Here is a 13,321-nt window from a genome sequence, read left to right on the forward strand (position 1 = left end):
AATTTTAACGAGCCCTAGGAAGGAGAAGCTCATGTTCGTCATGGTGATGAATCTGATGTCATTTAATATTTTAACATGCCTGACGATGGTGTAACTTGGTATCTTTTTCATGTTTAGAGAGTTTGAAAAAGACAGGGAAAAGAAAACTCCGCATGGTCCCTTTTTGTAAATTTGTGTCTCTCGAACCCAATAAGGTAGAAAACAATACTTGAGAGAATCGCTTGACCATTTTAGTCAAGGAGTACCTTTTTCGTAAATAGTGCATCCCAGCTCGAAAAAGGGGTAAACTTACACTGGGCGCACAATGTTTCACATCCGCTTACGAGTTCGAAACAACAAGGGCTTGGCTATCTTTTCGTTTTTAAGGGGTCGGAAAAGAGCTTGAAAGCAGACTCCCCATTTTATTCTCTTCTACGAGTCAAAAGGGAAAAATACTCGGCAATCTTTCCATATAAGTTTTACGAGTCAAAAAAAGAGATGAAACGTGACTTGGCATCATCGTCAAACATCCATCACATATTGCTGCGCAAAAAGGTAAAGAGTATTATCCAATTCTTGAGGAAAAATAGGTCAAAATATTTACAAAAACCTAATATTTCATGAAAAACTGAATAAAAAGGAGGAAAAGTAAATATTTTTTACCATTTACTATTTTACCTTGTTGTGAAAGACTTTTTACTCACTTTTTCCCTAATTGTTCCGAAGCAGATTGCAAGAGATCCGAGAGGTCATTTGTCGAGCCGCTATTTACAGGTAAGAGCCAAAGCCCTAAGCTCCACTTTCGTTCCATTTATTCATGTTTTTAATGATTTTTGAGGGAGGATTTATTAAAAGTTTTTCGCCCTCGATCAGCGCAACTTTCGGGCACGAAATCACGCTGGCCGAGGGTAATTAACACGGACTATCATGCCATAGGCGCAACAGTTTTTAAAATAGGCGCGTCGGCACTGTGAATAGGGAAAAACCCTATTTCCCCTTAAAACCACTGTTGAAATTTGAAATTTATGGGTCAAAAATGATTATTGACTTAAATCTATGGTTTTTGCAGGAAAGAATCGTCGAAAATGGTAGACTGGAAAGAATGAGAACACGAGGATGTGGACACCCAAGCACTAAATGATCCAAATTTCCTAGAAGCTTTGAGGGCCTGTGGGCTCCTCAAATTCTTTCCCACACCAGGGATGCGGGCTAACCTGAGTTTCTTTGGTACCTGATTAGTCTCTAGGACATAAATCGAGAAATATTCGTCATTGGTGACCAGGAGTTGGAGTTAGAAACTTCAGACATATATTTCATCACAGGACTATCCCGAAGAGGGGAACCAGTCAACTTATATGGGTCACGACCGATTGGGGCAAGCATATCCATGTTGCTCGCTGAACATTTCCCTGAAGCCCTCAAATCCAAGAGTGGCAAGATTGAGATTTCCACCGTTCAAGATCTGACACTGAGAGTGTTACTATTGACTATCAATAGAGTGGTGGGGTCCCAGGTAGTGCATGAGACTAATAAGTCGAAATTCCTGTATTCCATCGATTGCACAGCACCGACGATCTTCAATTGGGTGGAGGCCATGAAGATCAACATAAAATGCCAGCTGACCAAAGCTAAGGCGGGGAATTTGAAGCAATTTTGCTTCGGATCCGTACTAGTGACCTTTTTCTTGGAACGGGTGTCGTTGTTCCAGTACTAGTTGATTGAGGTAGATCCTCCCATGCCACGCGACCCGCGGATGGCCCACTAGAGTCGTTTGATGCCCAGGATCACTGGGGGCCAGCACATGTCGTACAGGCCTGCCTTCTTTTCATGGCTACGATGACAGAAGATCATCGTGGAGGACTGGCCATACAGTGGCACCAACTTCCATGGAGATCTGGACATGCTATTACCAGATGGAGAGGTTATGATTTTTTAATTGTTTTTTATATATATGTGTTTATAACATTTCGCTTTGTTAATGCAGATGTTGGACTAGAGCATCCTGCTGGGATGTCCCCAATAGCCAGGCGCGTTGCCCGCCCGGTTGATGTTGTCGCTCTTTATCAGGAGCGGAGTGACAATGAGGAGGAGATCACGAGGAACCTCAAGGGGTTGAATCGTGGTATCTCAGAGTATGCTCGGGTGGGAGATATTCCTCGCCAATACGAGAGACACATGGTGGGAGAATCATATTGGATCCACCGATTACTGACTCGTGTTGCACGAGCCATGTCATGCTACCACGATCACCATGCTAATCAGATCCTAGGTCCAGCGTTTACATTTTTTAACCCTGCGAGCCACCAATGTTATTTTGGAGACACATATTATTTTTTGGGGTTTTGATGTATCAAACATTATCACCATATATATATATATGATGTATTTCCTGCTTACTATGGTACAAATGATTTGTTTTATCTTTTCACATGTTTCGTAAATGTCTATCCAACACATAATTAGCTAATGCATCTGTCAATGTATTCATGTGTCTAGGAATATGATGATATGTAATATAATCAAAATTCCTTTCCAGTAGATGAATATGGAGATACATTCTCAATATTTGAGGGTTTCTGATGGAATATTGCCCGTTAAGTTGAAGGACGACAAGCTGTGAATCCAGGTTGACAACCAACTCTCGAATGTCAAGAGAAATGGCTTCTGACAACAGTTCGATGACCACACTGTATTCAGCAATGTTGTTAGTTGTGCGACCTAAACAGATACCTTGAAGCCTTTTTCTTCGAACGGGTGCCGTGGATGATAGGTCTTGGGTACTACAACAAGAACCATCAGCAAAAACGATGTGGGGAGTCACAGACATCTGTAAAGAAAGGAAAACATAGTAAACGGGAAAGTTGTTTGAAAACTAACACACCAAGCCACACTGCACAAAAATGAATGATACACTAATGTACACAAGTAACCATGCAAGATGACCTAAGCATAGTACTTCTTAAGGTAAAGCCTGTTTCGAGGCTTGTCCAGAGGATTGCCTTCATAATCAATAAGCTCATAGGCCCCTTTTTGCAAAACATGTTTCACAATGTAGGGCCCATGCCACATGGGTTCGAACTTGCCTGCCCCCAGCTTATCATTAGCTTGGTCATATAGTAAAACCAAATCACCCTCAGACAATGCACGAGGGGAAATCGACTGATCAAAATGGGACTTGACTCGTTTCTTTTGTTCCTTGATAACCAAAGCAGTGAGACGGCGTGTCTCATCCAATCGTTCTAAATATAAGAGGCATTCTTCTTGAGGTGATGTTTTGGGGAGAAGTTCGACAACTAGCTTGAGTGAAGGAATCTCACATTCAATTGGCAATGTTGCTTCCAAACCATAGACTAGCTGGAATGGTGTGAAACCAGTTGCGTCTTTGGTCGAGGTTTGGTAAGCCCACAGAGCTGAAAAGAGCATGAGATGCCAATTTGACTTGTGCATCCCAATAGTATGTTGAAGCATTGTAACCAAAACCTTGTTCACAGCTTCAACTTGGCCATTGGCCTGAGGGTAATACGGGGTTGAACCATCGTGGTGCAAACCCAACGCGGATGTCAGCTCAGCCATCATGTAATCTCTGAAATGGGAGCCATGGTCTATGACAATGGCTTGAGGTACGCCGAACCTAGAAATAACATGATTGAAAAGGAATTGAGTCGTTGTTTTACCGTCTACAGAGTATGTAGGCATCGCTTCGGCCCATTTGGTGAAATAATCCACAGCAACGATAATATAGCCATGCCCCCAGTCGAACGAGGGTTACATGTCATATAATCAATGCCCCATTTGGAAAAAGGACCAATGGTAATGACGGGGTGTAGGTGAGCGGGTGGGGCGCGCATCTTGCGTTGGTAAATTTGGCATTCATGGCACTTGCGAATAGCAAGGATGCAGTCCTTAAAAATGGATGGCTAGAAATAACCAGTGCGAAGGATTTTTTGAGTGGTAGCATAGCCAAACATATGACCACCACATGCCTCAGAGTGGCAGTCATTGAGAACTCTTTTAGCCTCCTCGAGAGTAAGGCATTAGCGAAGAACTAAATCGACACCGACACGGTATAAAGTATCACCAATAATATGGTAGGGTTGGGAGTGATGCTGAATCCGTCGGCAATCATCCTTAGTCAACATGGACCAAAACGTGGACGTCTGGAGATACACGATGATATCACCATACCATGGATCGAGGGTGCTGATCAGGAAGAGAGTCTCGTCCGGGAGCTGTTCATCTACACCAATAGTGAGAGACTTATGAGGAAGGGAACAAATCAACTCGGCCAAAATAGTGACTTCTTAGATTTGGCAGTAGTAAATACCAAATCAAATTCTAGCATGATGACAATCCATTTAGAATACTTCCCCCAGCAACTGACGAGTCAATATGTAGGTCATGGGGTTGCATTCAAAAATCACAGTAGTCGTGCGTAAGAGGATGTAGTGCCGAAAGCATTGAACAGCCTGGACGGCAGCCAAAGCCAACTTCTCGACATGGGCATAACGCGTTTCAGTGTCGAGGAGATTACGACTAAGGTAGTAGATAACATGTTCGTTGCCTTCGTCATCGTCTTGGACCAATACCATAGCAATGGTGCTAGGGGCTGCAGCTAGGTAAAGGAAGTAATCTCGATAATAATTTGGGGGATGCAACAAAGGAGAATTTACGAGGACAGCCTTGAGATCATCAAAATATTTCTGGGCAACCTCATCCCATGCAAAGGGTATTCCTTGTTTGAGCACTGGGTAAATCCTGCAGCTAGCCCAGCATAATTAGGTATAAACGATAGAGAAAATTTGCCTTTCCTTGCAGGCTCTGGAGTTAGTGCAATGAAGATGGAGGGGTAAATTTACAATAGCCTCAACTTTAAGTAGATCAAGGTGAATACCATCCTTGGAAATGATAAAGCCAAGGAGTCGTCTGGATTCTACGCAGAAAACACATTTATGCGGGTTTAACCGAATGTTGTAGTGTCTACAACGCAGAAAAATCTGCTGAAGATGGTCAGGGTGATCTTGGCGCTTACGAGAATGAGCGGGAAGGTCATCCAAGTAAGGCTGGACGATGTTGTGAATATCGTGAAACGCATAGGACATTTCCCGTTGAAATGTATCCCCAGCATTTTTGAGGCCGAAAGGGAGCTTTTTGTATGTGAACGTACCCCATGGATAGATAAAAGCTGTATTTTCTTGATCAGCCGGTGCAATGTTAATCTGGTTGTAACCAGAAAAACCGTCCATAAAGGAAAAAATTTCACTCCCAGCACATTCATCAATGATCTGATCAATGAAGGGAGTAGGGTAGTTATCCTTAGGACAGGCACGATTGAGATCATGATAATCAATGCAAATGTGGATCATGCCTTGTTTTTTCGTCACCGAGACAATATTTGACACCCAATCTGTAAGAGGGATGGGATAGATGAATCCAACTTTGAGAAGTTTTTCAACTTCACCCTTGATAGCGGTGGCCTTCCTAGGGTGCACTGGGCGGAGCCGTTGTCGAACGGGCTTCGCATGAGGATAAGTTGGTATTTCGTGCACAACAATGCTAGGATCAATGCCAAGCATTTCTTCATAAGACCATGCAAACACATCATAGAATTCTTGAAACAGACGAGTATAGGTATTGATCTCATTCGGAGAACAAGTTACCCCGATATGGACATGTTCAATGATACCAAGCTTGATAGAAATATCAATCAACATCATTTGGGTAATATTACCCAAATTTCCTTCCGACCATACTTCATGAGTCATGATCGGTGGTGGAAGCAGGAGGGAAGGAAATGGAGAAGAGAACTCTTCGAAATTGGTAGACGTGACTATCGGGCGAGGCAAGAACAAGGAACGATGATGAGTATTGGTCCAAGGTGGTTCCTCGAGAGACATTACTTCCATGATACCTTTGTCAGCAGGGAAATTCTCGGCTAAGGGATCAAGAGATTCCAAAGCGCCAAGCCACGGGGATTGAGAATACGTATCGAGAGAGGTATTCGAAACAGAAGAATCAGAGGATGCGGAACTTGAGGCTGAAACAATTTCCACGTAATTGATTTCGACAGGACTAAGTGGCATAACCTTGCCCCATGTATCAACAAGATCAGGTGCAGATTTGACTGAGATCATGTTGACAGAGGCAACATGAGGATGTGGGAGTGGAAAAATTCCCATTAAGGCATAATCTTTAAAAAGACTTGCCCCCACACTCTCATAGGGAGCACCAGTGTACTTGACGTACGGAACATTGCCATTCAAGGAGGAAGAGGCAAAGAAGGACAGCTAGTTGACAGTGACAATCTTTCCTTGATGGGGAAAACGAATCATGTGGAATAGGGAGGAGGCTACAACATGCATAGCATGGGTCCAGCTCTGGCCGAGTAGAAGATTGTAATTGAGATTAGCGTCAACAATCTCTACCTCGACTTGTACTATCTTTCCTTCTAGAGTAATGGAAAGGTTAGGTAAGACACCGAAGGGTCGCAAATTGTGCCCATCGAAAGCTTCCAAAGTGTTCAGGGATTGGTTCAAAGCAAGAGAACCAATGGCCTTCCAGCATGTGATTGACATGATGTAGGTGGAAGCACCTTCATCGATGACAGTCATGTGGATGATCTTCTCATTGATGATTACCTGAATGAGAAAGGCAATCTGGTGAGGGAGACGTGGAACATGGTTCTCTAGATCAAAACATATCAAATTGGAATCAGTGGGATCAATACCCCTGATAGCCGACAACAAATATTTCTGCTGTGATGGGCAGCTTTGGAGCACCTTGAGAGACGACATAGCTGATGGCGCCTGAGCCAAGTCCTCAACAATATTGTAGTGCTGAGTGGCTCGGGTGTTGGGATTGTACGAGGATTTCCTTAGCACACCTCAAGAGGGTGGCCATATAGCAGAATCAGGGTTAGGGCACTCGATATGAAGAGGGCCAGAACTCAGGGCAGAAGAAGAAGGGGTGGCTTCTTTCTCTTTCCCAGCTGTCAGAGTAGGAGTTTGGTAATCTTTTGATCTAGTAGCCACATTAATAGGCGTACTCATCATGAACACTTGAGATCCTGAGGAAGCAAATGATTGAGGTTGGTCTACCATTTGGGTCTGCTGAGATGGAAATGGCTCTTTTAGGACAACTGGGGTCCCTTTGAGCAAACGACTAACTTCGGATAGTCAGGGACAATCCTTGGTATAGTGATTCTCCTCGTAAATGAGGCATGGATACTTAGGTTTCCGTTATGAAGAGTCACCAGCAGACGATTTAGGAGGAACCTGTTTTGGGGCATCAGCTTTACCCTTTCCTTTGCCTTTCTTCTTACCTTTCGAGGATTTGTTCACTGCGGTAGACTGGAGAGCATGAACCTCTGAGGTTTTACCAGGGCCATGTGGATTCTGCAAAGAACTATTGGAAACAGTGTTTGAGACCGAATTTTGTTTGGAAGAAGATTTAGCAGGGGTTTGGGACACTGAACCAATAACTCCATCCACAAGGGGTGTAGCCTGTGACTTTGATGCCATGGGATCAGATGATGGCTGCAGAGCATCGGGTAATAACTCATACAAAGTGCCAGACTAAGAGTAAACTAGATCTAAGTACTGGGCATGAGAAATGGCTTGTTCTTCAGTAACACACCCACCCATAGCTATATCGCGAGCAATTGGGGCCACGAATGACTTAGTGAACCATTATGTGAGCAACTGATCAGCAATCTCAAATTTGATCAGGCGACGTCTATGTCTTCATTCATGATTGTGATAGGAGATGTGTGTCGCAGTATCTTGCTTAAGCAATGTGAGAAAGTAGGTGCCAATTTCATAGTGAACCGACAGTTGGAAATGTGTGAGGAAAGCCATGGCTAAAGAGTTAAATTCATGGTAAGTACTTCGAGGAAGCTCAATGTACCACTTGGCTGCAACACCTGTGAGGGTTCACTAGAAAAGATGGAGACGAATGGAATCATCAACGTAAGAATTCGAAGAGCGCCAGAGGTGATATGTCATCATGTGGTCTTGAGGATCTTCTTTTGCTTTCCGATCAAGTTTTGGACAATTTCTCGGGATCTGGGACAGAACCGAAGGCCAGTATGGCGAATGAAGAATTGGATTATTCGTAAGGCGAGACACATCTGGCAACTCTAGTTTGGCCAAGAATGGTATTGAAAGGCATTGAAGGTCGGTAAGTGGGTCCAAGCGAAGGAGCCCATCCCTGTTGGTAAGGATTTTGGCCCCACAGTGGGGGATTTTGGACATATGGCATTTGATGTTGCCCCCATTGTAGGTTACCTATGTCATAGGGAGGATTTTGACCTTGAATACCTTGGAACTATCCAGTCATAGGCTGCTGATAAGCAACGTACGGGTTAAGAGGCTATTGAGCCTGTTGACCTTGAACATATGGGTATTGTATTTCTTGTCCCTGAACATACGGGTGGTGAACATGTTGCCCTTGAACAAGAGGATTTTTGACACGGTGCCCTTGGGTATAGGAATTATACACTTGTTGCCCTTGGACATAGGGACTATGTACCTGCTACCCTTGACCAAAAGGATTATGTACCTGTTGACCTAGGACATTAGGATTTTGTACCCACTGCCCTTGGCCAAAAGGATTCTGGACCTATTGACCTAGGACATTAGGATTTTGGTCCTGCTGCTCGACTTGACCCTGGCCTTGCCCTTGCAAGGGTTGACCCTACTGATATGTGTACAAGGGTTGTTGTTGCCTGGGTTGGTTTTGTTGCGACAAGGGTTGGCCTTGCAACTGCAAAATTTGTCCCTAAGGCTACAGAGGTTGGCCCTGCAAGGACATGGGTTGGGAGGTTTGTGGAGCATAGTGCATCTGTTGCTGCACGGTTTGCTGCAATGGTTGCAAGGGTTGCCCTTGCGGTTGTTGCAGTTGACCTTGCTACAGAATCATTTTCCCTTGCTGTTGCACGGATATCCCTTGTTGGAACAAAGGTTGCCCTTGTTGTTTTAGAGGTTGTCGTTGTTGTTGCAAGGGTACTTGAAGAGTGCCCGAAAAATTCCCGAACTGAATTTGGCCATAGCCACCCTGGAAAGTGGATGAGCTAGGCTGAACGTACTGCCCAGACTGAAGGGTGTAAGGTTGATTAACCATTCCTTGAGAACCATATGGAATGTAAGGAGTTTGGTATTGGACCTGAGCCTCATAAGGCTGTTGATACTGGACATTGCTTGACCCAGACGGACCAACAGGATTTTGAACCTGTTGGTACTGGACATTGCTCGATCCAGTAGGATCAGCAGGGTTTTGAATAACACCAGAAGAAGGTTGGTTCATACCAAGCATGTGAGCCTATGAGCCACTCACATTGGTGGCACCTGACACCATAGAAACATTCAGATTCTTCCCCCCATGCGGTGGCACAACTTGGCCACTAACCGGAGGGATGGAGGAACTGACAAAGACATTCCTCGAGACCATCGATTGAACCGGACAGGTGACTGGGACAGACGATACAAGAGGGTTCAGAACGATGGGTTGCACCATGAATAAGGTGACGGCCTATTGGGAGGTCGAGTTCGCAATGAGTGACCTGTAGTAGGCATGACACCGGATGCCCAAACAGGGTTATGGTAAAGTGATGAGGCACTAGGTGTACCTGAAACCAACTGTGCCAAGGATACATAATTAGGTGACAATTCCTGATACACACTGATGGGAATGCTCCCTATATAGGGGAAACCTTCAGGAGGAAAAGGATGTTCTTCCTCCTCGACAGTGTGTGGAGTAGAAACTTCTGACTCATCCGAAGAGGTGACTGGAGCATCACCTTCGGGTTCCATATCTAGGAACAAACGACGACGAACGACTGAAGAAGTACGAGGGGATAATTCCAAAGGAACACCCGGCTAATCGTACGAACTATACGGACACTGCATGATATCACAATAGGGTCAAACAAAGGATTCAGAGGATAGATAACCAGTCCAAGCTGATCGTCAGTGGTCGGTGAACTCTCAGGAGTTTGAACAGGATTGTCCAGAGATTCCGGGCCAAAATCAGTAGGTGACCCAGTATCTGAAGTAGGCAGAGGACGTGATGACAAAGGTTGAATGCTTAGAACAATTCCAAGTTCAACACCTTGGTCCTCGAGTGACTCTGGTAATTTAGGAAACAGCTCCTCAGGCAATCTTTTAGACGGAGGAGAGGAAGAGGAACTAGGTGAACCAGATGGTTCAGCCACGATGACCTTGTCTTAGTTAACAAGAAAAGAGAGAAATAAACTTCAAGGCTTTAAAAGTTATTTTTAAGGGAAACTCACGATTTGGTCTAGAAAAAACTAACAGGCTGTTATAAGATCGTGAGCAATCAATTTATTAAGACGCATAAATAGACTGGTGCTCTTTCATTTTTTAAGAGTCGAGAAAGAAACAAAGATGACTCTATCGCTTTCGATTGGAAACGAGCTCGAAAGGACAAGTGCTCGAATGATCTTTTAAGTTTAATGAGTCAAAACGATCAAATGACTTCTCTGGATGATCTAGGTAAAAAGGATTACTAGGCAACCGTGAACTACAGAATACCTCCTAGCGAACCGAGAAGTATGGGATGGAAATCTCCCAGAATGTTGTCTTTGGTGTATCACGTTTGCAAGGTAGCCGACTCGGCTTCCTATGGATAAAGGATTGCAGCCTAGAGGGGTCTCCCGTTATATACTCGACGGTACGAGGAGCACAAATTCGTACTAGCGTTGTCTAATGTTGAAGCTAACAACAGCTGCTAGGTTTAAAGACGTCGGAACACGTCTCTAGCCTAGACCTTCTAGATATGATCATTAGATTTCAAATGCGCCTTAGGTTAATTGAGTTCATTTTAAATTTTATCTTGAGTTATGTCTCAATTTTCAGGCCTTAGCGATGTGACTCGAAAAACCCTAAATGCAACTAAATGAGACAAGACCCTTTCAATTCGATGAATTGTCTACACTAGAGAGGGTAGGAAACACACAATCAAATGCAAACAACCAAGCAACTGAAAGCAAAATGATTTTTCACTACTTCACTTTTTGAGAAAATAAACTAATGAAAAATGCATTCCAATTCCTAATTTCCTGACAAGTACATTTCTAACAGTTCTTCTAAAAGAAAAAAAAATTCTTTTTTGTTTCAAATGCCAATGCAATCCTAGTCTTTAACGATGCTTACTACTGTAGCATACTAGAATTTCATACTTTTTCATGAAACGACAAAATGAATTTTTCGCATACAACACTTCAATGAAATTTTTTTCAAGACAATTAGCTCTTCAAGCAAATGAAAACACGAAAAGAGAGACTCGTTCAAACTAATGAAACACCGACTTTACCAAAAACAAGACAAGAAATGTGATCCATGCTAGAAAAGAAACGTTTAGACAAGCAAACAAAAACTTTTCAAACTTGTGTAATGGAGGTCAAAGCCATAACAGGACCGCAAATGAAATGCGAGTAAATGCACCAACAACTCGACTCACTGAGTTCACAATCAGCTGAATGGATGACAATCTAGATGACCTAGTGCCACTAACCACCCAATGACCCAAGAAATCAAGCGGAAAGATGACAAACCAACAAGCAAACAAAACCAAATGAAAAGAAGCTTTCTAGTCAGGGAGAAAATGGTCTAAAAGGCTTACGGGGTTGAAATCATGAGAGAAAAACACACTAGCCAAGATTAGGGACAAACCCTAATCTTCACTTATAGGCATCGGCGCAACTGCCTAACTGACAACAAGTGCCAGAGGGAGGTCGGCGTGACTGTTTCTCAACATATCGCGCTGATCAGTATGACTGTTAGTGAATTAAGCGCGCTGAGCAAGGGAGCCAAGAAATATATATATATATATATATATATATATAAAAACAAAAAAAAAAAAACTGGGACCATATTTGTTACTATGAATTTTAAACTCAGACTAGTAAGCAAAGGAAAACAAACAGAACCAAAGGGAAAAAGTGGAACTAAAAAAGTTCACACAAAACCATGAAATCTCAAACAAGACAAACAGAAGGATTGGCTCCCCAGTATGGTCGCCACTTTGTGGTGAAGTAAAATTATGAGTGCAGACACAAACAATTCTTGTAGCCCTCAAACGGGTCTAGCCACAACCCATACAATCTATGGAATATTTCCTTAGGTTATAACCAATTAAGAGGGCCTACCTCTTAGTACGCTTATCTCATTTGATGATGTCCTTGCTTGCTTGCTCCAACTATCTCTCGTTTCCTTCTTCAAACACCTGAAACAAGTAAACAATAGCAAACAACAACCATGATAATAGACAAATTGTAATTCAACCTACTTAACAAGTCAACATTAAGCCATGAACATGTAAGATAACACATCGTGTAGGAAATCAATCGATAGTTGCATATATATTGAATCAAGAAGAGATTACAACCATTGTCTTGACGTTGTCGTTCTCCTCCGACAAAACCAGGTTCCCACACACTTCTGCTAGCATTCCATGATGGCCTCAACAATGATAGTTTTAAGTCTCTTCCCTTTAGGCTTCACACTAAACCAAATTCACACTTCTCCCTCACACAACTAGAGAGCTACAACTATGAATAGCTTGTTGTTTACTCCAAACTTAATTAGCACTAGCACACCAACATTAACACTAACTTGTGCTTGGGAAAAAGGGAGGTTTATATAGCATGAATGGATGGGAGATGGATCCTCTTCTCATGGGAGAAGGTCTTATCTCTTGAGGTAGTTCCATCCTTATAGGGGAAAGGAGCCGAAACTGACATCCTCGACCCCATCCAGCCAAACCATTTACCAGACTTGCATTATGAAGCTTCTAGAGCTGGAAGCTTTGGCTCCTTATTTAAAAACTTTCCATAAGAGGACTGGCGCAATTGGAACAAAGCTTAGTCGCTCCGGTCGGCGTTAGGGACAATGTTAATCCTTGCATATCGGCGCGAGGAGGACAAAGGCCATTAACGCCGGTCTTGTAAACTGGGAAAAACAGAATATTTTGGGGAAATGGTGCAAAAGGAATTGTTTTTCTCATGAAGAGGGACACAATGGGAGTTTCTTCATGAATGGAAAGCATGTAGGGTTCACTGTAGAGGTCCTTTAGGATCAAGGAACGGGGAGTACAGGGACAGTGACAAAATGATGTGTAACACATGGTGAAGGGATTGCCACTCATAGAAAAACCAGAAAGCTTATGTGAAGGATGCATCTTGGGAAAACAACATAGAGAATCATTTCCAGTAGGAAATTCAATAAGGGAAAAGGCACCCTTGGAGATTTTCCATTCATATTTATGTGGACCAATGCAGACACCATCAATTGGTAGTATATTTTATTTCTTGACATTCATAGATGAC

This window comes from Pinus tabuliformis, chromosome 3_2 (assembly GCF_031772625.1).
Source record: "Pinus tabuliformis cultivar Carrire ecotype Pingquan chromosome 3_2, CPIR1, whole genome shotgun sequence".
Lineage (NCBI taxonomy): Eukaryota > Viridiplantae > Streptophyta > Pinopsida > Pinales > Pinaceae > Pinus > Pinus tabuliformis.